The 25,959-nt window shown below is 35.4% G+C and overlaps 1 long non-coding RNA gene across 1 annotated transcript; it reads left to right on the forward strand.

Annotated features, from left to right (window-relative positions):
• Positions 1-1,178: 1,178 nt before the first annotated feature.
• On the forward strand, positions 1,179-25,959 carry LOC132362140 (uncharacterized). Its single transcript, XR_009502232.1, has 3 exons — positions 1,179-1,274; positions 3,647-3,727; positions 25,576-25,959. It is a non-coding gene; the product is annotated as an uncharacterized LOC132362140 (long non-coding RNA).

The raw sequence follows: 25,959 nt of genomic DNA on the forward strand, positions 1-25,959 counted from the left end.
TTTTTTTTTTGGACAAGGGATTAGTATGTTCTTATTAACATGCACGAAACTTCATTGCATTAGATGGGAGCGTGTTGTTTTTCCTGTTTCTGTTTTCACATTTAAATATATATCAAAGGGGTGTGTATTGATTCTAATAGTAAAGAGGCGGATTGTACTAGATGTTGTCTACTAGATTTTGGCAACCTTTTCAATCCCTCCTAGTTAACTTTAGTATCTCAGAGACTAGAAAGCTAAGAACTGTACTGCTAGATTCTGTTACTTGGATTGGAGACAAAATGTGTTTTTTCTTCATGAGCTTCATTGACAGGAAACCTGCAGGGACGCCAGGGAGGCAGAGGATGCTTTTCTTGGAGTGGCTGCAGCCAAGGGCCCGGCTGCAACAGACAGGACTCTTCACGGGGCTCGAACCCACATTCTGACTGTGCAGGCGTTCTGAGCGGCAGGCAGCTGCTGCAGAGGCACCGCTGGCTGCAACCACTGCTGTTTTCCAGACCTCTGGATCCTCACTGTGGTAGCAGGGCCCGGAAACCAAGTGTTGCATTCCCATAGCAGGCCTGAGTTTCCTCCTCTAACCCTCCAGGGATGTGGAGGCACCGAATTTCCTGTTTGTTCATCCGTTCTTAAAATAAATGAAAAACTCAGAGTTTTCTGTTTCCTACACTGTGATTCCTGACGCACATACATATTTGTCAACCATATTAATAGGTTTCAGAATTTAGTTACAATTTCTTGGGGAGAAATATTGGCATCATAGGACTAGATCAGTAACATTTGTTTTATGGGTGATAAGAAATGTAATTATTTTAGAAAACAAAGTATATATCTCTATATAGATAGATATAGAAATAAATATAGAGATATAGATACAGATATATACTTAGTTATTCTCTCTCCATGTTCATAAAATATTAGATTTTAGCATTTGGAAGTTCACTATGTCTAAGATCACTATGTAGCCACAGGATATCAAAAGGCTTATTTTATTTCAAAGTGTGGAAATATACATCCTAAGGAAACTTGACAATGTTTGCATTATTTGTCTCAATTATATATTAGACAGTTACGAGCATGGAATTATGAATTGTATCCATATATGTATTATTTTATTAAATATTGTGCAATATTTTAAATCACATGACAATATTTCAGATTTTGATAGCGTAAAGATAAATAAAACTTGTTTAATTTTCATAGATTTCTTCAACCTCAATTCAAGATTCTAATGTCAAGCCTGCACATGAGATGCTGTAGCCGTCTACTCAAGCTGTTCAGTGAGTCTGAAGTTGCATTTAGCGATGGCATATCTCTCATGGGCTGATTGGCTGTCCTGCCTGTCATTTCCATGGATGCCATTTCTCTTTTATACCTTGCACTTCCAAAAATGTCATATATTTTGTTTCAGAGAAAAGATCTTTTTATCCTTTTCAAATTTCAACATGTTAGTGTAATTTCAAAAGACATATCCCAGAGCTATAAAATATATTAATGGGATTCTAAACGTTTGATAGACATTGAAAATACTTTTATCTGTATTTAAATACCTATGTACTGCTTAAAATATTGAAGTTTGTAATAGTGTTTTAACTAGGTCTATACATACACATGTACAATAGTACAATCCTGTTAAAAATGCTTTCGCTCGAGGGCTTCCCTGGTGGCGCAGTGGTTGAGAGTCTGCCTGCCAATGCAGGGGACACGGGTTCGAGCCCTGGTCTGGGAAGATCCCGCATGCCGCGGAGCGACAAGGCCCGTGAGCCACAATTGCTGAGCCTGCGCGTCTGGAGCCTGTGCCCCGCAGCAAGAGAGGCCGCGATAGTGAGAGGCCCGCGCACCGCGATGAAGAGTGGCCCCCGCTCGCCGCAACTGGAGAAAGCCCTCGCACAGAGGCGAGGACCCAACACAGCCAAAAATAAATAAAATAAAATAAATTAATTAAAAAAAAATACCTAGCTCCATCATTTAAAAAAAAAAAAAAAAATGCTTTCGCTCGAGATGAACCACTTGAAGCATTTTCATGTATCCTTTTAAGACATTTCTTCTGACAAGGTGAGCCAGTCTTTCACTATGTTAAGCATGGTGTGACATGCAGGGCATTTGGATCCCTTGAATCTTACTTCATCATGGGAGCTTTCAAAATTTAGAGAAAAGGATGGTATCACAAACATTATGAGATACCTTTCTGATGGCTTGCCATCTATCAAAACTATTTCTTCCCTAAAATACTCAAAACAAACAACATGTACGCTGGATTTAGAATTTAAATGTTTGCTGTTGACAGGATATAGGCAGTCAATATGCTGTGTATGCACGCGTGTATGTTTGAATGTACTTTGTTAAAACTATTACGTGAAAGGGAAATAATAAAATTAGCTCTTCATAGTTTCTAAATAAAAATCACATTTATGTAAATCTAAGACATCACTGAGAGAGGAAGACGTTGTCTGAAAACATGATTTCTCATAGAAATATTTATTAAGTGGCATCTATATGCCAAAGTAATGTAACAAACTAAAAGTAGTTTCAACTTTCATAGTTAATTTCAGTGGCAAACTGTTTTCCATACATTTATATCTCAACATTACCTCTTGAAAGGAAAATTTGAGTTACTAAATACTGACTCCGTATCTCCCAAGTTTAGCTAATAGTATTCTACACCTACTCTGGAAAATAAACAAACGACTCTAAAAGATAACATTATATTTATTTTTAAAGATGATGAGATAGCAGATTTTAGTAAATTGGCCATGATCATATGGCTAGTACTGGGTATGGAATGTTTTAACAGTAAAGTAGCAAAACTTCCAAGCATAAGTAAAGAAATTATTTCTACTTAAATGTTTTAGATAGGTAATTGCATCATTAAGAATTCTTTCTTTGTAAAAATAGTCTTTTGTAAGAGCTCAAAGTTTTGGATTGCTGATATTCTATGACCTGTTTGTTGGCTTATGTAATTCACAAATAGCTTGTAATGCGTCCATAATACTAACTATATCCTAGTTCAGGATAAAAAATACTTTCCCACATCCTTCTATGATTCTTATATTTTTACTTGTAGTTATGCCTTAGATTCCAAAAAAAAAAAATCACAGTTTTTCTGAAAGTTAATTGAAGTTCTAAAGCTCTGGGTGGAAATGTCATGGTAATTTGTTTTTGAAATAATATGGAACTCTACAGCTAAAAACAAAGCATTCAAGACAAAACAAACCATGGTTACTGTGGAAATAAAAAATTTTAACTTCTATTTAGGCTTTCTTTAATGCTTTAATGGGTCTTCTTTGTATTCTAACATTCATGTTATCTTCTCCACAAATAGATTCAACGTCTCTAAAATGTCTAAGGAGGATACTAGAATGTTGTTTCCATCTGCAAACTGCAAAAGTCTTTTTCTGTATGCTCAAACTTATCTGAGAGAACTTTAAATAAGTAGCGACGCAATAATTACTTCCTGCTAAAGACTGATAGATTGATATTTTTGATAGATAATAATTTGGACTCATAATATGCAAACATCCTCCCAAGCTATTTTTTATGATCAAAAGACTACAAATTAATGGCAATCATTATGGTAGATCACTTCTAGAAATCATAGCACGTTCATGGACCTCAATGGTAATGAATTTTAACTATTTCCTTTTTCTTATAGGTCACAGCCAAAGAGATTACATATGTGAATTTCCAGAATGAGAGACCCAGAAAATGCCATGGTTTAGTTCTCCAACTCCAGGTACAGATTTATTTCAGTTTCACTATTCAACTTTAGTGTAAAGAGTTGAGAACACTTTAGGTAAATAATCAAGTAATGAAGAAAAAGAGAAAATGGAGATATGATAACAAAATACCTTAAAGTCCAAGCAGATGGAGTAAGGCTATCATGAACAAGCTGTATAGAAGTCTAAATATTAGTTCAAGAGGAAGGTAAGTAAGAGCATAGATGCAGACTGCAAGTTACTTAGTGATTAACAGTCTGGAGTTTGAGGTCAAATTCTAAACCTGCAATTCAGTAGCTGCCTGATTCTGGGCAAATTGCTTTACTGTCTATGCTGTGCTTTTCCATATTCATAAAATCATTTAACATTTCTAACTTCATAGAATTCCTGTAAGTGAGGAATGAGAGCACGAAAAAGGCACAGCTCAACACCTTGTACATACTGAGCACTCAATACCTTTCAGCTCTTCTATAATTCAGCTCTTCTCAAAATAAGAATACTTTGGGGACCATAAAATGTTAAGTTATGAGGTACCCTTAACATTTTGAGGTATTTTAATGGAAAGTAAGTAGATCCTTTCACAAAATTATCAAAGGACTTCAAAGTAATATTTATTTTATTTATATGGCATAACTCTTTGTAAATTTAGGTATATACGCAGTTTTAATGTAGACCAAAGGTATACACAATATTTTAATTTTTTCAATACTTCCTGCTGGCTTGGGTTCTACAGAGAATTAACATTATAAAACCTGTCTAATTTTTTCTTATAATACTTAGGTATACTCTGTGCTTTATTTTTAGTCTAAAAAGGTTTTGGTAAACTGAGTATTATTTAAAATTTTCACCATTTTTCATGTATTGATTTCCTGAGCACCAGGAAACTGAAATATGCACGTGATAAGTTTAGTATTTCTAACTTTCACACAGGAAAATTTTAGGTAAGGGGATTCATCTTTGTAACAACTAAGGATGGCTTTTTACTTAAATTTTGGACTCCAGTTATCATAATGTCCAATTTCCCTATTCTTCCTAACTTAATTTCTGCCTAGTTAATCATGTATTTATTTTATTTTATATAATACAATAGTGTCTTATTTTCATATTATTCCAGGTTGGATTTCTTCCTGCTTTGTAGAAAAACCTGAGCATGTTTAGCAAATATTTTTGATAAACAGATCATTTGTATATTCTGAGAGACATACAGCACCCCCCTTTGGGGATTTAGTCTCATCAGTCATAGTAAAGAATAGCCTTAATATTCGCCTAAATAAAACTGTAATAAAATGTAGTGATATATATTACACAATAATATACTCTCCAAAGGTGCATTATAAGTGATTATCTGATTATAGGCTGCTTTGGTTTTCAGTGTCACCTTGACCTTTCTTAGGAAAGATAATTGAAAATTGACTGAATACGGACAAGTTTAGCATTCAAAATTAGCAGCAATTTTAATTGTCTAACTATTGTAAATTAACACATTTTACCACATATTTTGTATTTCTTGAATTTCTCCTAGAAAAATTGTGGAAAGGTTACAAGAAGAACAGAAATCAAGTGTGTACATGAAAAAATATAGTTTTTTGCTTCATGACATCGTAAATGTTATACATGTAAAATATCATTTGTGAAGTTTCATTTTTAGGTTTATGTGGGAATAACTTTGTCTTTAAATTTGACAAGAAAGGTTGCTCTTGGCAAAGTTCTATGTAAATAAGTAAACGGTATAACCACAGAAAAAATTTATAAGTTGTATTTATGTAAGATGCTTCAAGTGCTTGTAGTTGTACAAATAATCACACGTGAACAATATTAGAATATATAAAATAATGTTAAATTAAATTATAAAATACATTAAATATCTTGATCTCTCATTTTTCTTAGAAATATCGTTAAACAGTTTTGCAGTAATATTTTGATAGCTCAGACATGCCTCAGTGAGTCTTTTTGTGCTCATTGCTGAGTACAATTTATTTAGAAGACTAAAGTTTGAAAAGGATAGATGTATACTGACAGCCTCTAAGAAGATAAATCAGCATATGATCAAAGAAAGTTGAAACACACTTAAGTAGGTAATAAAGAATTAAAAACAACTATTTGTGTCATGTACTTGGAGAAGTTCTTCAGTGTCAAGAAACTGTGCAAAACATAGGTTTGTTTTGTTTTTCATTCTCCCTGTTTTCTATTTGTGGAAATAAACAAAGACTACCCCCATAAGAACAAGCAAAGGCTCTTTATTCAGAGCTTGCAACAGAAAGAGAGTCAGCAACCGTCACGTGCTTTTGGCTGGCAGGAGGGATTGAGAGCTTTACAGTGAGGACAGGAAAAGGCTTTGATATGCTCTGAATGGAAGGGGTTGGGAGGGAGAAGCTGGAGGCAGGGTAAATAGAAGTGAGGTATCTTACATGATTGGTCTGGAAGCAGATTTGACCCTCTCTGGTTGGTCCTGAGTTATAAGCAAGGGTAAAAATTGGGAATCTGGCAGTCACTGATCAGGTTCTGACTCTTCTGGGTGAATTGCTGCAAAGATTGTGGGTTGGCTTGTTGGCTGGTGCTGCAGACACTGTAGGTCAGAGTTCTACTGTCATATCTGGTCCAGCCATTATCTGTGTGCATTTTCAGTCTCTCATATTACACCTGACTGGAGACTAGTTATAGATACTATTATTTTTCCCAAATACAATAGCTTCCTCAGAGCTAGATAAATAATTCTAAATCATTTCCAACTTGAAGTGAATGAAATAGATCATACAATGAAAACAAACAAAACACTATCATGACACAAAATGTGAAATACTGCAAACTGAGGACAGATATTAGAAGTATGATGGAAGAGGGTGAAAGTGGAAGAGGAATCAGAGCAGTAGCAGAAGTGGCAATTATCACAGAGAACACTCAGTGTTACTCAAATTTAAAATTATAAAGGGTAGTCGTAAGAGGTAAGATGAAAGAATTGGGAAGGAGACCTTATATAATTTTACAAGAATTCAGTTTCAAGATGGCAGTATACATTTTTTCCCCTTATTCTTTTTTCTTAAAATTGTCTGAGAAAATATAATCACATTGAAAACTAGAGATCAATTTCAATGAAAAAGGAAACTGCTTGTAATACCAAACCACACCATTGAAGCATGCCAGTCAAATATCATCTAGTCTTTGTCAAACCTGGGGAGGGATCCTAAGCTCTTAGATCTCCCCTCATTTAAACTACAGTTTAAATTCTAGACGGCCTTTCCATGACCTCTTTGCTTAGAGCAATGAAGTCCAGGAGGCTGGGTGGGTCTGGAGAAGGAGAATGTTCCTATAGAAAACCAAATCATCACCAAGGAATGACCAACGCAAGAAGCAGAAGGGGAAGCAGGATGACTGGCTATGTTAATGAATCCATAGCCCTGAATCCTGCCCAAAGGAGCCCACAGGGATGCAGTGAGGGGCAGGGAAGGAGGATGCATTTCCACATGTCATTTAGTTTCTGTTAGGTGCCACCCAACTGCTGAGTGCAGATAAGAGAAAATGTGAAAACAGGGCAAAGGTGTAAACATTACAGGTCAAAAGCTTCATGAATATACAACTGTGATCTTCACTTCTCTATAACTTAACATAACTTGACCATCAGATTCACCATGTTTTCTCCATCGTGTGCCTATCTGGCCATTCAAAAACTCTAGTAACTCAGTCTGTTCCAGTTTGGAAATCTCTTTTGGGTAAATCTTCAGATCAGGGTTCTCTCCCACTCTCCTCCTCTTCTCTCATATACTCAGGAGATTATTTGATATTCAGTTATATTGGGTAAATTTTAAACTCCTTTTGACTGTTTCAAACATTTTCTGAGGCAACAAATGTCGATGGTCCAGAGGAGTAGGAGGAAGGAGTGAAAACAATAAAGAATGCTTAAAGGAATACCTGGGTCAGGATTATCCTAACGTCTGCCACAAAAATAAAATGATAATATTGATGAAGTCACACTATTCAATCCAGCTGAGGATGATGACTAATTGCTCACTTTCCCCATTTCTCTCTGATTGTACAATGTTTAACTGCGAGGACCTCCTGCTCATAACACCTACCCATAGAAACAGGAAGAAGTAATAACGCAGAAAAAATTATCCAGGAAACAAAGAAAATATTTACACTAATAGTGCATCAGAGTGAGCACAAATCACGATTGATATCATTTCCATTTAATGAAGGAGATTGCAGAAAAAATATACTGAAGTGTCTAAAAGAAAGATTATGAGACAGATGCAATTTAAAAATTGAGCTTGCAGAACTTAGAAAATAAAATAATGGGAAAATACAATAAAAATAAGGCATATTAGAAACAATAGTCCAGGGCTTCCCTGGTGGCGCAGTGGTTGAGAATCTGCCTGCCAATGCAGGGGACACGGGTTCGAGCCCTGGTCTGGGAAGATCCCACATGCCGCGGAGCAACTGGGCCCGTGAGCCACAACTACTGAGCCTGAGCGTCTGGAGCCTCTGCTCCGCAACAAGAGAGGCCGCGATAGTGAGAGGCCCGCGCACCGCGATGAAGAGTGGCCCCCACTTGCCGCAACTGGAGAAAGCCCTCGCACAGAAACGAAGACCCAACACAGCCAAAAATAAAAATAATAAATAAATAATAAATTAAAAAGTTTAAAACAAAACCAAAAACATAAAATCTGGAAATAAATAAATAAATAAATAAATAAATAAATAAATAATTTGGATACCTGGACACTTTCGAAGTAAAATGATAAAAACAATGGTCATTGAACATAGTTTTAAATTAAATTCTCTGTTTCTCATTGTTATGTATAAAATGTCCATAGCTTGGTGGGACTTACACATGTTTTTAAATGTCTGGTTCTGCGGGCTTTTGTACTCAGCATGAGTTTCTGGGTTTAATTGCATATTCTAGGTTCTGGTTTAGAAGTGCATTTCAAACTCCTCATAATCCCCTTATTCTGCTTGCTTCAAGAAATAGCAGCTCCTCAAAGGTAAGTTTATGAACAAACTAAACAATATATTTATAAAAACTAACCGTTTGCTCATCAGGACTTGCTTTAGGGACCTCATCTCATAGTTCCCGCTAATACAGTTACTACATTGTAACATCTACCCAATCCCAACCTGCCCCCTGACTTAAAGGATTCACCTTCGAATTCTGCAGACCCTAAAACTATAAAACTATACTGCCGGGACTTCCCTGGTGGCGCAGTGGTTAAGAATCCGCCTGCCAATGCAGGGGACACGGGTTCGAGGCCTGGGCCGGGAAGATCCCACATGCCGCGGAGCAACTGAGCCCGTGAGCCACAACAACTGAAGCCCATGTGCCTAGAGCCGGTGCTCCGCAACAAGAGAAGCCACCGCAGTGAGAAGCCCGCGCACCGAAGAGAAGAGTAGCCCCCGCTCACCGCAGCTAGAGAAAGCCCCTGAGCAGCAACAAAGACCCAACGCAGCCAAAAATAAATTAAATAATTAAAAAAAAAAAAAACTTTACTGCCTTAATGCCTCATTTGAAGCAGTACTCAGACTCTGTCACAGTGTCTGACATTCTTCCTTACAGAGTAAATCTAAGAAATTAGCTTTGCCTGATCAACAGGTTTTATAGTGGGCTTCTAGATGTCAATAGCCACCAAATGCGAAGACAGTTTGGTAAATGAATGCATGAGGTATCTTACACATGTAGCAAATGAATAATTTAAATTTTCTGTACATTAACAAATTGCCATCTCAGAATATATAAATTTATACTTAATACGAGCCATGCCTAATTCGAATAATATATGAGCATGCCTATTCCCCTTGTGCTCACCAAAAATAATGTCATAAATTATTTCAACTGTCACTCCTGTGAGGATATGTAGATTTTCAAGTTGTCACACACACTTATAGATATAAATTGATATGTATGTTTTGAGACTTATACCTGCCTTCTGCCCATGTGTCATCGTATACTTTTTATAAAAAATTTAAAAAATAATTCCTGTGACTTTGTTATGCAGAATATAAACATCTTAATATCAAAGGCTAGAAAATGCCTATAAATATTTTATACAGTGTTATATTCACTCTTAAACAATTAAATTTCAGACGATATTTTTAAAATACATTTAAATAACTTTTTTAAAATACAGTTCATGTATCATTATTCTTATTGAACTGCTTTGGAATCTTAGAAATGTGGTAGCCTCCATTAAGTAGATTATGGTATGAGTTTTCAGAAAATAGAAATAGATTTTTGATGCTCACGTGCAAATGGTTGGCTAACAACGGCCCAGCTCTTCTACTTGCTCGTTCTCCTAACAAATGCTGCGTTTCAAGGAAACAAATTCTAAATGTCAATATACCAACACTCCTGGGCTCAAACAGTAATTATTGGAGTGAATGGGCTAGGGGCAGCTGGGGAATTGGGCAACTCATCTCACCTCTAAATTACCTTGAACACCTGGGGAAAAATATAATGGCCTGCAGCTGGTCTGTAGAGGAAACTTGTGATTCATTATCAAAGGAACGGAGAGGTTTACATGTGTTTTGAACATGTGCGGCCCCTTCAGAAGGCACAATGTAAATGGGTTTAAAGCATCATTAGGTACCTACTTTAGCACAGGTAGGAAAACTGACTGCACAGCAACAACTGCCATGAGGTGGGAAAGCACACTGCGGTGCAGTGTCAAAATATGGGCACGGCTGAGGCTACAGATGAAGTGCGGACACATAATTCCAGTGGCATTCATAAGACAGGTGCCTGAAACGTAAACCCAAATTATCATTATGGAGTTTCACCGAGTACAATTTAAATATTAATGCTGACATTACAAAGGAATATTTGGTATTTAATCAGTTAGATCTAGGCTAAGATATAGTTTATATTTTTAATCTTTTTGTTTTAACTTAAGAAGAAGGATTCTGCAGTCCAAATCTAATATCACTAAACTCAAATTGGCCCTGGAGTAATAACTCAACTGCAAGGACACAGAAATTCTAAAGGCTTTGGGCAATTTTAGTCATTCTTTCTCAAATGTGAGTATGACATTATAGAGGAAACTGAAATGTCAACTCTGCCAATACCTAGCTAAGTGACCTTGAGTCATTCCTCTAATATGTTTCTTTATATCTTAAATATAGAATTAAATATCTCAAAATACTCTCCAGCATTACAGACAAGTATAATTCTTAAATGTAAATAATCGAGAGACTGTTGAAAGCAAATAATCACATGTATTTATACTGCCTGATAGATCAATGGAAAACTGTGATACTGTACAAACAGCGCTCTGAAGCTTTTGACCTATATCACTAAACAATCAGTTATTTCTATAACTTATCCTGAAGTGTTACCAAAACCTACAAATTTAACAATTTATATACATATATATAACTCCTTAGAGATTAAATAAGAGGCTAGAAGCACTTGTGCCTATTTACAAAGGAGTACAAACACAAGTTGAATATTTCTTGTTAGTCCATTATGAAGTTGAACTTCTTTTAAAAATGCATCTCTAAACATACAGATACCATGTCTTATTATTTTAAACAACAAAAAGACTGGATTAAATCATAATGTTAAATAACAAATAATAGTTTGCCGTTAGAAAGTCATACAAACGTATCGTAAAAAAAGAAAACAGAAGGTATATCCCCCAAAGGAAAAGCCTCTTTGACACTGTTGTTCAGAAATGAACCTGTCGGGCTATCCCAGATATTACTAAATGTAGTTTTAGAGTAGACCGCTTATCTGGCAAAAACAGAATGTTTAAACAATGACGTTTTGCTTTCTATATTTCACGTCATCCTTCTTAGCACTATTCCAAGGATGACTAGTTTCATTGTCCGTGGACTGTTTTCTAAATCCAGAAGATGGATGCTTTAGGTGAATGTGCATGACACACTCAAACTGTAAACACAAGTAAGGGAAAGTATAACACACTGGTAGAGGTCAAGGTATATTAGCAGCAACTCAAAACCACCTCAAAGTTTGACTTATTTGTCCATTACTTAACGCCTAAAGAAACCCTGTGCTGTCAAGGATGACAGAGCTGCAATCGTTGTCCATGATTCTTCAAGCAGTTAGTGACAATGGGCAGATTAATGAAGTGGGCAAGGAATAACCAGCTGGGGGATTGGTAGAAGTGTTTGCCTCCTATGGACATCTTTTTTTTTTTAAAGTGTAGATGAACCTGCTTCGTAAATGTATTCATTCAAGTACTGGCTTAAAAAACAAATAATGGTGATGTGTTTGAATTTCAATGATACATATGGTCCTGAGTTTGACCTGAGGACAGACAAGGGATATGATAAGGTGAGGAGGTCCTTGGAACAATCTTGGGAAATGACCAAAGCAGATCTGTGAAACAGGTTTCACAACTACCTAAAAGAAACAGGAGAATCAGTCGGGTCTAGTACATCTATAAACTGGAATTGGGCATTTTGATGGGTTGACATTTTTCCTTGACAAGTTCAGAACCTTAAGTGATCTTAGAAATGTCAGAGAGGAGCTTAATAGGCACCTCAAAGAAAACATTAACTATACAATTAAACTTAATGAGAATAAATTCTCCTTTTATGAGAGAAAGGTCAATGCTAGCCTGATCTTGGACAAAAAAGAAAAAGGAGTTCACACACACATGAAGAAAGCCAATTTAGAGAACTAAAGTTAATATAGTGCTGCAAAGAGAGAGGTTTTTATCAGCTTTCTCAACTATTACTTTCATATTAATTCAAATTTGTGTTATGAGAAAATACAGTTTAATAATATCTGTAATCTCATAGACAAGCCACAAGGAACTCCAAGGAACTTCAGGATTCTAAACATGTAATAACCTTCTCTTCATATCATTTTTTGCACATATTCCCCACCAATGGCACAATGAAATTTTTAAAACTTTGAAATTATATATAAGTGAAAACCAAGCCCAAAACTAAGTGATTGAGGCTCTTACATGTTTATTTCAAAGTTTACTCCATTATTCATTGACTTTCAAAATAATAAAGGCTAACATTTATTGAGCTCCAACTATGTAATAAACTTTAAATCCTTACAGCAATACTCCTGGATGTGTAATATGATTATTTCATTTTATATACAGGAGATGTGCTTAGTCAATATACTGGTTCACTCAGATAACAAGAAGCAAAAACCAGATTCAATTTATTTCCTGGAATTTCCACAAAATAATTTCAGCTTTTTATTTCTTGTTCATTTCTGTGATTTTTTTTGACAGCTAAAGACCTGTCATATGAAACTCATATAGATATTATAATGTTTAAGTCACATTTCATAAAGTCATATGTGTGTGTATAAAATAATATTGAATAACACAGTTAACAAAAAACTCTGTGATAAATAAATGAAATTATACAAATATTTTGAGTATTTATCTAGAATAAGAGTTTTGCAAAATACTACATTGAAATCAATTTTTTTCTCTCATAAGCAGCTTATGATCTGGAAATATAGAAACTATATCATATATACACAACATAATACAAGAAAGATTGATGCAACTATTATGAGACTAATACTTTACAGTGAAAGGAAGCTCTACCAGAAGCAGAGATCAAAATGATTTTAGGGAAAGCAAGAAACTTTAATGGAAAAGATGAACAGGGACATTAAATTTGAAAGACAGAGACTTAGGAAAAATGGACAGGAAAGGGGATTTTAAGCAAAGATACCAGTAAAAATATAAATCCAGAATATGGGAGGACTATCAGACTGCCTAAGGAAAAGGTACACGTAGGTAAAGAATAGTAGAATAAAGAGAAACATAAAGTAGAGAATATAATATGAAGATTTTAAACAGAAAAGTGACATGATTAGACTTGTTTTTGAAAGTGCCCTTTAGGACAGACTGAAAAAATACTAGAGAGATTTATATGAAGAATATTCATGAGAGAGTTAGAGATCACTATATTGTCCAATTTAACATTTTCTATACATCAGACTAAGATGATACATATTTCAGTAAAGGTGAGAAAGTAACCTCATTCGTTTTGTGGCATTATTTTTCTAAGATAGTATAATGGTATACTGAATTACAAATATTTCATAATTTCAAATTTTCACATACAAAACTACTAACACATTTTCATCCGTTTGGTGTAGTGCCCGCCATCTTATATGTTATATTCACAAGTTATTTAAAACTAATAATTTTCTTTCATATATATATTTTACTAAGGTACCATATAAAGATATACAAAGGAGTAAGTCTGAGAGATATTTTTGATTTGAGGTCAAAAACTGGTGGACTGTAACGTAGATGTGACTTAGAGATGCATTTTCTGTACAGTGTTGCAGTAACATTTCAAAATTTCCCATGAAACTAAACAAGTTCAGCTTCTCTTTAAAAACAACAGGTTATCTGGAACACCAAGCCCCAACTTCTGAAAGGAGGCAGTCAGCGAATCTGCAGATAGATTGTACTCTCTCTCCACACTGGGAATACACTCTTCCATTGGCATGTCCCCACCGTTCCTGGAGACCTAACATGTAGGCCACTGCACTCACGTATGTCCCCTGCCTGACATATGTCCCCTGTTGGCCTTTGAATTGCAACCTGTGATTTAGAGAAATAATCATCAGGACATCGCAACTGACTAGACAAGGAGAGTGAAAAGGTGATAAAGGAGTCCAAAAAATATGATTTTAATTTAGTTTGGCACAAATAGGGTCACCAAATTAAAGAGCTTACTGAGGCACTGGGATTCTCACCTAAATCCTACTTGCTGTGGACATACTCTTAAAGTGACCCTCATGATCCCTGTACGTGGTATTCATTCCCTTGTGGGAACTCTCATGCTGAGTGTGTGTGAGAACTCTGACTTGACTTTAAGCTACAGGATACAAAAAAGGTGGTGGGATATATGTGATCATGTGTCCATAATTATGTGGTTAAGTTACATAAGAGCTTAGGGCCCACTTGCCTTCCTGGTCTAAGAATGCAAATAGCTATGCTATGGAACCCTGCCTGGCTAAGAACTGCAGGTGGCCTGTAGAAGCTGAAGACAAACTTGTAACTGACAGACAGCAAGGAACTGGAGCCCTCAGTCCTACAACCACAAGAAATTGAATCCTGCCAACAGCCCATGAGTGGGGATGCAAATCTACCAGATGAGAACCCAATCCTGACCAACAACTGGATGGTTACCTTGTGAGACCCTAAAAAAAAGGACCTAGGAAAGCCATGCTCAAACTCTGGACCTATGAAAGCCGTGAGCTACTAAATGTATATTGCTGTAAGCTGCTAAGTTTGTGGTAATATTCTTACACAGCGATCAATAACTAATGCAATACAAATTTTCATTTCTTACTTTAAAAAATAATTACTCAGAGATGCCTTCCCATATCTCTAAAACTGTTAGGGTCCCCCTAGTTAATATTTACAAAGATACCAATGTTCCTTATTTACAGAAACCTGCAAACTTGTAAGGATCTGTTTATCACTATTTATAATTATTTACTTGAATCTTCTTGTAATTATTGGCCAGATCCCTACCTCTTCCACATACCAGGAATGATGGATTAAAGGTATCACAAAATTTTTGTTACTTCTGCCACCAACAATTAAGTTTTGTTTTGGATTTTTTTTCTTTGTTTTTTGTTTTCCCATTGCCTGGAATCTGGCTGGGCCTGAGACTGCTTAAACTAATAGAATAGGACTGAAGTGATACAGTATGAAGACAGACCCAGCTCTGAACAGATTGCTATCTTTTGATTCCTCCCTTTGATAGTCCCTCTGTCTTGCTGTAAGGAAGCCCAGGCCGCTTTGTGAAGTGTCTCTTATAGGGAAAAATGTGAACCACGACAACAGCTTTAGCTGAGCCAGCAAGAGTTTTGCCAGCCAAGTAAAAGAGAAGTCTTGAGAATGGCTCCTCCAACCCAATGTTGAGATAGATGACAATGCATAGAACAGAGATGAGCTATCTAAACAGCTACAACCAGATAGGAAACTCATAAACAAGCATACCTTTGCTGAGTTAAGCCTCTACATCTTGTGGTGTTGATTACACAGCAACAGACAATCAAAATATCAGGAACAATGTGTACATTCTCAGTGCTAAAAGTGTAATTGGCATACAGAAGCTCTATCTTTTTGGCAGGGATTAATGTTATATTAAGTCTCTTAAAGGAGATTTACAAAAAGCAATTTAATATGAGGATCTGAAATTTATTAAAAACACTTTGGAATGGAGATGTATTTTTAGATAAAGATTTTCATGAGAAAATATCTGGATTTGGAGATGCAGATCTGCAAAGAGGAAAAAATTTAAATTGTGGGAAGCTTAGATATCACCAAAGTAAAAGAAAATAGCAAAAAAAAGAGGCTAAACAAGATAACTGGTGTTGGCAGAAAGGCAAAGATAATTCTATATCTTAGGTTTATCTTTATTTTTAAAGGACATGTTTTTATTACTGTACTTTCAGTCTCTAACTGAGAAAGATATAACATTCTTTGGAAAGGAAAAACATATTACTCACCTAGTACATTAATGTTATTTCTTTATAAAGGCATTTGAGCATACTCGTTTACGTAACTCTCCTCAACTATATAATTTTAAATAATTAGTAAACCTAAACATTTTATTTCTCTCTTTAGACAATACCTAGACATGTAGGTATTTTTGTTACTCACATCTGACAATAGTATACAGCCTCATTATTTACAGTAAGTTCCCTACGTACGAACCTTCAAGTTGTGAACTTTCGAAGAAGCTAACGTGCATTCACATGTCCAATCATGTAAGTCAGTTCACGTGTCTGGCGTACATTGTCACGTGCGTGCATCCTCTACAAGTGGTTGTGCTTTTGTGTACTTTACTGTATAGTTCTGTATAGAGTACAGTACAGACATCACTGGATCGTTTTTTCAAGAGGGTAGATAGAATTGAATCCAGCAAGGAATCAGAAGCTGTGCCATCAATGTCAGGCGTGAGTGAAATTACAGCTTGCCCTCCGTCTCCTCTTCCTGATGATCATTCAGCTCTACCATCTCCCACCTCCTCTCCCTCCTCCAGTCAGTAACTCTTCTTGCCTGGTTGCTCAATGCCAGCCCCTGCATACCAGCTATTGTACTGTACTACTGTACTTTTCAAGGTACTATACTATAAGATTTAAAATGTTTTATTTTTTTTTTAATGTATTATTTGTGTGAAAAGTGTTATAAACCTATTACAGCACAGTACTATATAGCCAACTGTGTTAGCTGGGTACCTAGGCTAACTGTGTTGGACTTACAAATTGGACTTATGAAATCACTCTTGGAATGGAACTCATTCGTATGTAGGGGACTTACTGTACTAGGAAACTTCCTCTTGCCATGTGTCTTAATGTTTAAATGCTTTTGATTTATCAAAGAATAAAGCATTAAATGAAATAATGTCACTATGATGAGCATCCTTAGGTTTAGTGAATAGTGGGGAGATAGGAGAGAAATAGAGGGTATCACAAAATTTTGTAAAACTCCTCTGCAAAAGTGGTTATGTAGTCCACTTACATATATCTCCATCTCTGTGAAGATAATAAAACTGTTCCGAAACACTCTACCACTTTAGAATCCAAGGCTCAGAAATTCAACACATGCTAATTAGCTTGATACATGGGGTCTTTCTCTAAATTTGGTATCTAAACCTTATAAAGTTTTAGGAATACGATTATATTTACTTTATCTGGGGAAGTTTTGCTATTAAATTATATTAGTATAATATATCTTTGGGGAAGTCCTGTGGTAATAAAACTGGCTTAATCCAGCATGTCTCAAATATATTTCACTACAGTTGACTTTATTTTAATGGAAGGGCACATTAATCACACAAGGAAATAATGATCTATGATACCACTTTGGGAAATAATATTTTAGGTACGAGGGACTTCAAAATTCAAAATGAATTGATTGGCATGATCCTCTGGGAAGGAAGTGAGGTTTGTAGGTACAGCTGGCCCTCCATGGTCTCAGGTTCCCACATCCACAGATTCAACCAACCACTGATCACAAATTAAAACAACAAAAAAAATTCAGAACATTTCAAAAAGCAAAACTGTAATTCTTTACATAGCATTAAAAGAATGTATGTATATATATAACTGAATCACTTTGCTGTGCAGCAGAAATTAACACAACATTGTAAATCAACTATACTTCAATAAAATAAATTGAAAAAATAAGTAACTTGGAGATGATTTAGACTATATGGGAGGATGCACATAGGTGGTATGAAAATACTAAGCCATTTTATCCAAGGAACTTGAGCATAGGATTTTGGTGTCCATGGGGGTCCTGGAACCAATCCCCCATGGATACTGAGGGATGACTGTATAAAAAAGCTAGTTTTATATAAAACTCATCTATTGTGATCCTAGGGGAAACTGTTAGTTTCTAGAAGCTCCAGATCCTTTGTTAGTAAGATCATATTACTTTGACAATTCAAAAAGATAATCCTAAAGAAATTTTTTTATGAACTAAAACACAGTATATGAATTTTCATAAGTATCATCTCAGTTATCACATCATACAATCTCTGCCTGAATAACAGAAATATAACTATGTAAAAAATGTCGGCTGAGGTGAAGCGATTTCCTGCCTTATCTAAGGGTTGGAGGCAGAAGCTCTGGCTGGCTCTTTCTGCTGCCCTAATAAATAAGAGGTAGCGGTTCATATGGGCACCAAGTCCGTGGTTTCCCACTAGGTTTTTCAAGCAAGTTAGGCACTGTTAAGAAAAGCAGAACAAGCAAGACAGGAACACAAAACCACCCATCAGCACACAGACTACCTAAAGTCATACTAAGATCACAGACACCCCAAAACACACCACCTGGCACTGCTCTGCTCATCAGAGGGAAAAGACTCAGCTCTACCCAACAGAATGCAGGCACCAGTCCCTCCCATCAGGAAGCCTACACAAGCCACTGGACCAACCTCACCACTGGAGGCAGAGATCAGAAGCAAGAAGAACTAAGACCCTGCAGTCTAGGGAAAGGAGACCTCAAATACTGTAAATTAGACAAAATGAGAAGACAGAGAAATATCTTGCACACAAAGGAGCAAGATAAAAAACCCACCAGACCAAATACATGAAGAGGAAACCAGCAAACTACCTGAAGAAGAATTCAGAGTAATGATAGTAAAGATGTCCAAAATCTCAGAAATAGAATGGAGAAAATACAAGAAACGTTTAACAAGGACCTTGAAGAACTAAAGAGCAAACAAACAGTAATGAACAACACGATAACTGAAATTAAAAATAATCTAGAAGGATTCATAGCAGAATAACTGAGGCAGAAAAACAGATAAGTGAGCTGGAAGACAGAATGGTGGAAATAACAGCCACAGAGTAGAATAAAGAAAAAAGAATGAAAAGAATTGAGGACAGTCTCAGAGACCTCTGCAGCAACATTAAGTGCACCAACATTTGAATTATAGGTGTCCCAGAAGAAGAAGAAAAAAAGAAAGAGTCTGAGAAAATATCTGAAGAGATTATAGTCAAAAACTTTCCCAGCATGGGAAAGGAAATAGTCAGTCAAGCCCAGGAAGCACAGAGAATCCCATACAGGCTAAACCCAAGGAGAAACACGCCAAGACACATATTAATCAAATTAACAAAATTTAAATAGAAAGAAAAAAGATTAAAAGCAGCAAGGGAAAAGCAACAAATAACATACAGGGGAATCCCCATAAGGTTAACAGCTGAACTTTCAGCAGAAACTCTGCAGACCAGAAGGGAGTGGGAGGATATATTTAAAGTGATGAAAGGGAAAAACCTACAACCAAGATTACTCTACCCAGCAAGGATCTCATTCATACTTGATGGGGAAATTAAAACCTTTACAGACAAGCAAAAGCTAAGAGCAACTACATGCCAATAAAATGGACAACCTGGAAGAAAAGGACAAATTCCTAGAAAAGTACAACCTCCCAGGACTGAACCAGGAAGAAATAGAAAACATGAACAGACTTACAACAAGCACCAAAATTGAAACTGTAATTAAAAAACTTCCAACAAACAGAAGTCGAGGACCAGATGGCTTCACAGGTGAATTCTATCAAACATTTAGAGAAGAGCTAACACCTATCCTTCTCAAACTCTTCCAAAATATAGCAGAGGGAGGAACACTCCCAAACTCATTCTATGAGGCTACCATCACCCTGATTCCAAAACCAGACAAAGATATCACAAAAAAAATTACAGGCCAATATCACTGATGAACATAGATGCAAAAATCCTCAACACAATACTAGCAAACAGAATCCAACAGCACATTTAAAGGATCATACACCATGATCAAGTGGGGTTTACCCCAGAAATGCAAGGATTCTTCAATATACGCAAATCAATCAACGTGATACACCATATTAACAAACTGAAAGATAAAAACCATATGATAGTCTCAATAGATGCAGGAAAAGCTTTCAACAAAATTCCAAACCCATTTATGATCAAAACTCTCCAGAAAGTAGGCATAGGGGGAACCTACCTCAACTTAATAAAGGCCATATATGACAAACCTACAGCCAACATCATTCTCAATGGTGAAAAACTGAAAGTATTTCCTCTAAGATCAGGAATAAGACAAGGGTGCCCACTCTCACTACTATTATTCAACATAGTTTTGGAAGTTTTAGCCACAGCAATCAGAGAAGACAAAGAAATAGAAGAATCCAAATCGGAGATGAAGAAGTAAAACTGTCACTGTTTGAAGATGACATGATACTATACATAGAGAATCCTAAAGATGCCACCAGAAAACTACTAGAGCTAATCAATGAATTTGGTAAAGTAGCAGGATACAAAGTTAATGCACAGAAATCTCTTGCATTCCTATACACTAATGATGAAAAATCTGAAAGTGAAATTTAAGAAACACTCCCATTTACCATTGCAACAAGAATAATATACCTTGGAATAAACCTACCTAAGTAGGCAAAAGACCTGTATGCAGAAAGCTATAAGACACTAATGAAAGAAATTAAAGATGATACAATCAGATGGAGAGATATACCACATTCTTTGATTGAAGGAATCAACATTGTGAAAATGACTATACTACCCAAAGCAATCTACAGATGCAATGCAATTCCTATCAAACTACCAATGGCATTTTTCACAGAACTAGAGCAAAGAATTTCACAAGTTGTATGGAAACATAAAAGACCCCAAATAGCCAAAGCAATCTTGAGATAGAAAAATGGAGCTGGAGGAATCAGGATCCCTGACTTCAGGCTACACTACAAAGCTACAGTAATCAAGACAGTATGGTACTGGCACAAAAACAGAAACAGATCAGTGGAATACGATAGAAAGCCCATAGATAAACCCACATACATATGGTCACCTTATCTTTGACAAAGGAGTCAAGGATATACAATGGAGAAAAGACAACCTCTTCAATAAGTGATGCTGGGAAAACTGGACAGCTACATGTAAAAGAATGAAATTAGAATACTTCCTAACACCATACACAAAAATAAACTCAAAATGGATTAAAGACCTAAATGTAAGGCCAGACACTAAAACTCTTAGAGGAAAACATAGGCAGAACACTCTATGACATAAATCACAGCAAGATCCTTTTTGACCCACCTCCTAGAGAAATGGAAATAAAAACAAAAATAAACAAATGGGACCTAATGAAACTTAAAAGCTTTTGCACAAAAAAAAAAAAAAAAAAAAAAAAAGCTTTTGCACAGCAACAGAAACCATAAACAAGACGAAAAGACAACCATCAGAATGGGAGAAAATATTTGCAAACAAAGCAACTGATGAAGGATTAATCTCCAAAATATACAAGCAGCTCATGTAGCTCAAGATAAAAAAACAAACAACCCAATCAAAAAATGGGCGGAAGACCTAAATAGACATTTCTCCAAAGAAGATATACAGATTGCCAGCAAACACATGCTCAACATCACTAATCATTAGAGAAATGCAAATCAAAACCACAATGAGGTATTACCTCACACCGGTCAGAATGGCCATCATGAAAAAAAACTACAAACAGTAAATGCTGGAGATGGTGTGGAGAAAAGGGAACCCTCTTGCACTGTTGGCGGGAATGTAAATTGATACAGCCACTATGGATAACAGTATGGAGGTTTCTTAAAAAACTAAAAATAGAACTACCATATGATCCAGCAATCCCACTACTGGGCATATACCCTGAGAAAACCATAATTCAAAAATAGTCATGTACCACAATGTTCATTGTAACACTATTTACAATAGGCAGGACATGGAAGCAACCTAGGTGTTCATCAACAGATGAATGGATAAAGAACGTGTGGCACATATATACGATGGAATATTACTCAGCTATAAAAAGGAACACTATTGAGTTATTTGTAGTGAGGTGGATGGACCTAGAGTCTCTCATACAGAGTCAAGTAAGTCAGAAAGAGGAAAACAAATACTGTATGCTATCTCATATAAATGGAATCTAAAAAAAATGGTACTGATGAACCTAGCGGCAGGGCAAGAATAAAGACACAGACATAGAGAACAGACTTGAGGACACAGGGGGAAGGGGAAGGTGGGACGGAGTGAAAGAGTAGCATTGCCAAGTATACACTACCAAAGGTAAAATAGGTAACTAGTGGGAAGCTGCTGCATAGCACAGGGAGATCAGCTCGATGCTTTATGATGACCTAGAGGGGTGGGATAGGGAGGATGGGAGAGAGGCTCAAGAGGGAAGGGGTATGGGGATATATGTATACATATATCTGATTCACTTTGTTGTACAGCAGAAACTAGCACAACACTGTAAAGTAATTATACTCTAATAAAGATGTAAAAAAAAAAAAATGTCACACATTCTCCCTAAGTGATTCTAATTGTTTGAATCTCTTCTTCACAGTGATGGAAATTCTAATTCCCATAATATTTACTTATCTAATTCTACCTGCTGCACAAAAGTTTTGTCTTGAACAACTGCTGGGTTACACCATGTTCTCAGATAGGAAGACTCAAAATTATAACAGTGGCATTTCTCCCTAAGTTAATTTATAAACTGAATGCAATTTTAATAAAAGCACCACCAGGATTTATTTATTGGAGCTATACAAAGTTGACTAAAAACTTCCTCTCTTCTAGAAGGTTAGACAAGCAAGAATAGCTAAGAAACTTGAGGGGGAAAAAAGGCATGTAAAGGTGATGGCTAGTAATTGAAGATGTTAAAACCGTGTAGTATGTCGTTAGAATAGACAGATAATCCAATAAAACAAAATAGAAAATCTAAAAGTATACACAAGTGCATGGCGAAATTAAATATGAGATTTAAAAATGGTATCTGAAATTAGTAGCACTAAAATTATTTAATAAGTTGTAATGGGATAATTGGATAGCCACATGAACAAAGATATGGCGAATATATCCTTACGTCAGTATAAATTCTAAATGAATCCAATCTAAATTTAAAGGGGAGGTGGGGCAGACTATGGTGAATTCCAGGTATGACTCACAATCCAGAAGAAAAGATTAGACTATGTAGTTGTAATATAGGGAGTATGCAAGGAAAATACCATAATCAAGTTGTAATAAATGACAAAAAGGAAAAGAATACTTTCATTTTATATTAAGTTACAGCAAAGGATCAACATGAATTAGATAAAGCTTCCAAAAGTAGAGACAATACTGACAATCCATAATGGGACAAATGTATGGCCAGATAGTTACGAGGAAATAAATGCAAACTGTCCTTACATATAAGAGAGTTAGCTTTTCTCATAATAAAGGCAATGTTAATAAAAGCTACCAGATAAGGCTTTTTTTTCTTTCTTTTTTTTTTTTTTTACCTACAACACTGGAAAAAAATGTTGACAATATAGTCCACTGTCGAAACTATAGGAGGCACACGCACATTGACATTTTTTTTTTTCACATTTACATTTGATGTACTTTAAAATGGTATCAGCCCTCTGAGTGGTGAATAAAATTATATTCATAATTGCCAATCTTGCTAAAATTTCTTGTTAAATTTAATATAATCACATCACTTGCAAATAAGTTTTTTTTTTAATTTTCTCACACTCAAGCTTCATACGTGCAGTCTATCCACTCAGGATTTCTCACACAACATTGAATAGAACTGATGATTGTGGACTTCTTGTCTCATTTGTGATTTAATGAGCATGCATTTACCATTTCACTATTAAATGTGCTCATTTCTATAAGGTGTTTTGTTTTAAACTTTTTATTTTGTTTGCTGATGAGTTTATTTTATTTTGATTATTGGATACTAATTATCATCTTTTGATGGTTAAGAATTTTTATATATTAAAGAAATTATCAATTATTTTGTCAGCCTATTTTAATCTCTAATTTTTTGATGATTTATATTAAATTTCTTAAAATAATTTTCACACTTATAATTTTCATGCAATTTGTTGTTGCCTTACATTTGTTTACATTTTAAAAATATTTTTGTATCTATATTCATGATTGAATTTGATCGTTTTTTAATTTTGCATGTTAAAAAATGGATAATTGATGTTATAATCATGTATTAACGTGACATAGTCCATATGACTGTAAGTTATGTGAAAGTAAAACCCATGGTGTATTTCTATTCATCTTTGTATTTTCTCCTTCCATCCTCATATAACTTGCAAACTAAGGTGTTCTAAAAGCTTAAAAAGTGACCTAACGTGGATGTTTCTCCTCTAAGAAGTCTCGGTCTAGATTTTTTTCTACATCTGCTCTTCAGTCACAAATGATTTCTCCTTCTAAAAAGACCCAGAGCTGTTGAAACTTTATTGGATTCTTTATTTTCTTTCTTGAACTGGGCACAATAATTCCATGTAGATTTTCTCAAATGTTTGATAGAGTTAGTAAATAAATGAATATCATAGACAGCAAAAAATATACATGTTGCCATTAAGAAGTAAGCTCAGAAATAAGTCGTCTCTCTGTAAATGCTAATAAAATGGAAAGGACAAAAAAATAAATAAAATCTTAAGAGGAACAGTTAGTTTCATAATTATGATGCAAGGGAGTTCCACTTTCTGTAGAAATGCTCTTCTAAGACTCACCATGGTAAATTCTCTCCTAAACCCATTTATATTTTCCCATGAGGAAAATTGTAGCTTGGAGTTTTGACCAGTGGCCAAAGTTTTGCATCAAATCAATTGTAGGAATGATAAACAATGCATCATAAGCACAGATATTCAAGTAACTGTTTTAATATTACAGTGTAAATGCATGTTTCAAATCTTATGAGTAGGCAGAAATGTCCACATTGATCAAATAAAGGTCTCAAAAATACTAGGAATGTATATACAGATATATAAAATGCTTCCTTATAACTTTTCTGTCCTAATGCTCATAGAGATATCATTACAAACATCCATTAGCTCAGCACACAAATGTCCTCTTTTTTTTTTCCTTTAAGATATTTAGAAGAATTTGGAGAGTTAATTTGGATGTTATGTATCTCTTCTAAAAATTGTACAGCAAATTGGCCTGACCATTTTAATCTTCTAAAAAAAATGTCTGCAGCAAAGAAAGAAATTTTTAAAAATCTATGCAGTTTCTAATTAAAGAATACTTTACATCTAGCCATTCAGTATACAATTATATATAGGAGGCATTCATGATGATGATAATGATTAAATTTACATAGCATTTATTATACTGCTTCACCCTTCAGGATGCACTTTCACAAATGTTAATGTAAAACTTCTTTCAATACCATAAGGTAGGTAGAATGGCTATTATATTCACTTTGCAGTTAAAATTATTCTCCTTTATACATGTCCAAACCTCTCCAATGTTAAAACAAATTTCTTCCCTTACCCCACTGTATTTTCTAGCTACTTTCCTATATATCTCATCCTTTCCATTTCCAAAATGTTTGACCAAGGTATTTCTTTCCATAAATATTTCTTGACAGGCTGCCTTAAACATTAGCAAACTGAGTCTGACAGAGGGAATGGTACACCTGGAATCATATGACAAGTGAGTAACAGAACCTTTGTTATAATGACTCAGCATAGAGGAAGTACTAGCGTCCTGGATCAGGTTGCTAGTTTATATCCTTTCATTGTTATCATACCAATATCAAGCACAGTCATCATGATTTCTTCTTTATGTCAAAATCTTACCCCGTCTTCAGTAAGAAGACGTTTAGAGAGCAGGACTTCAGGCCTTTGTTTTGATGATAGTTGACTAGGGTGATTTTGGTGGCAAATGACATATCTGTGAGCTGACTGCATGAGCACAAGCTCTTTGTATGTATCTGTGTATAATTAACACAAGTTTATTGTACTACCTCTTA

This window comes from Balaenoptera ricei, chromosome 3 (genome assembly GCF_028023285.1).
Source record: "Balaenoptera ricei isolate mBalRic1 chromosome 3, mBalRic1.hap2, whole genome shotgun sequence".
NCBI classification, from domain to species: Eukaryota; Metazoa; Chordata; class Mammalia; order Artiodactyla; family Balaenopteridae; genus Balaenoptera; species Balaenoptera ricei.